Source organism: Triticum dicoccoides, chromosome 7A, assembly GCF_002162155.2.
Source record: "Triticum dicoccoides isolate Atlit2015 ecotype Zavitan chromosome 7A, WEW_v2.0, whole genome shotgun sequence".
NCBI lineage: Eukaryota > Viridiplantae > Streptophyta > Magnoliopsida > Poales > Poaceae > Triticum > Triticum dicoccoides.
Window position 1 is genome coordinate 312,155,517 of NC_041392.1, and position 2,605 is coordinate 312,158,121.

Below are 2,605 nucleotides of genomic sequence, written 5' to 3' on the forward strand. Positions count from 1 at the left end.
CCATCATCACCAACTCTATTTTTTATCCCTACTCTTATAATAAGCATTGTCGGTAATGATCGTGTGCCTGCCATCCTGCAATATAGGCCGTCCGATCTATATCTAACGGGTAGGAAGGAAACTACGGCAATTTTGCAAAAAGATACCCACACCCCTCTCCACATTTGCAAATAAGTCCTTCCCTCGTTCATCCTTTTCGCCCACAAGATAGACTACTCATACAAATGCATCTTGATGTTCCGTGCAACGCATGGGCATCTTGATAGTTGTTGCAAAAAGCCCATGTGTGTGTGTGAGAGAGGGCGAGTGGAGGAGGACGGAGTGCATGGTTGACAAAGACACAAGGAGTGTGTGTGCAATAGGTATCAGCTTAAAATGAGGCGATAGTGTGTGTGTGCACGATCGAGAGGGCGTGTCTCAAGAAGGGAAGAAAAATCTACATAGATACAAGGAGCGGGAGAGAGACATGTATGCGATGGTGGAAGCACGAGTGTGCGGGTGTATAAACCTATCTAGAGGCTAGCTAGTCGATAAATGTTTGTGAGAGAAATACGAGTCGGGGTGCGAAAGAGAGAGTTTTGTGTGTGAGAGAGAGAGACGGTAGTCGAGAAGGGGAGTGGAAGCAGGAGTTGTGCGTGTGTGTCTGTGAGAGTGAGAGAGGAGACGGTAGTCGGGGTTGTCTGATAGGTAAACAAATGAATAATGTCAGTCTGGGATGGAGACGAAAAGGAGACCGCAACAAATGTTGTGTCTACAGGAGAGATAGAGAGAGTAATCTTAGTGGTATGAGTCATATGTAGAGACATATAGGGTGTGTGAGAGAATCCCATAGAGAGAAAGACAAAGTGAAAGATGAGTGGAGACTGTGTGTTTGGCGGTGAAAAAGAAAGCTTAGGTACCGAGTGATACCAGAGAACAGTAGAGACGTCAGAGATAATGAAAACCGTGCAATTTATAATGATAGGGAGAGTGTGACACTTCTTAAGGGAGACATCGAGAGACCATGTTTGCGAGGATAGGAGCAACATGAAGAGAGTGTGCGGGTGAGCTGGAGAAAAGAGAGTGATAGCTACCTGAAGGAGCATGCATGCGAGAAAGATGGGCGTGAAAGGAGTGAACAAAAAAGGGATTCAAATATTTGAATTCGAGATGATGATACATGTAATCCATACTCGAACCAAAATTGATCTATCAAACATGCATACTCATATGAATTCACGCACATCTATGTTATTTAATATGTAGATATTACTGATCCATACATTTTAGTAGAACATAATTTGGTTAATTTTTTTCAAATTCAACCTTAAGATTTCGAGATCATTGTATTTGTAAATCATATTATACATATAAAGGAGCAGAATTCTTTGTTGTGCTTTTGAAAGTATATATTAAAAAAATGATGTATATAGAATGTAATTCCAATTGAAAATGGATCCCGCCCGGAAAAAATAGAATACAAATGGGATTCGAATTGAGTTGGCACGGTAAACGTGCACTCTGCAAAATTTGAACGAAGCGGGGAAAGTCACAGTAACTGCCCGAAACCAAAATCTGTGAGATGGAAATCACTACTGCATATCCTTGCCACGCAAAGCCTATATGCTGGATTTCTATAGGTTTTGATAGGGGTAGGTTTGTAATTTCACCCGAACGTGACGTAACCGCCTTTCACCCAGATTCATGCACGGTGGGCGCCAAAACACAGTGTGTGCCCGGCCGAAATCGACTCCCTCCCCGATTCATTTTCATACATGGTGGGCGCCAAAAACAAACTCTCGTCGGCAAATATTCGGTGTATGCGAGATTACCGTCCTATCCCAAACCGACTAGCGTTGCTGTGATGTAGTAGAAATTTGAAATGGGGGCTAAGTTTGTAAATTTTCTTGCATTTGAGACGAGCGCACCCTAAATACATGGTTCCCCCCTTCCTCTCTACCTCCCTTTTCCCCATTCGTACTCCGTAGGCGCCAAAACACCCTCTCCACCCCACCCTCCTCCGCCCGCCGCCATCCGCCACCCCATCCACCGCCGTCCTCCTCCACCATGCCGGAGCTGATACCCCGACGCTGTCCATTACAAGAGATCGACCTCTCTCATCCATGGCTCTGGGCCGGGATCCTTGCATCCCGTCCTCTCGCTTCATCCCCGCCGTCGTCCACCTTGCCGGTGCCGCTCCTACGACCGTCTCGTCCACCGCGCCCCGCTGCCACCATCTACCCTCCTAGATCTGCTTCAACGCCGCCGACATCCATCTCTATCGCAGCACCGTCAAATTCTCAGCAGATGCATACACGGCGTCGCACCAGAGGCGGTACTCTTTCGTATCTACTCAACTTATTTATCACAGCAAGAAAATAGATCGCCACTACTTTACTCTGATTTCATGTCTTGGTTGTGAAGTTGCCTTTGTCCGGTTTGCACCTTCAGATCCGCCATGGCACGCTCAACACCATACTCGCAATGCTTATGGTTTTCCCCTTTTATATTCCACACTAGTTAAATCACAGTAGACTAAATTTCAAAATTGGGTCAGTCAATTTTTCAGAGCTCGCCGGAGTTCGCCGGTGCGATCGAAGGGGCTCGGGTGGTTGTGGGGCCTCGC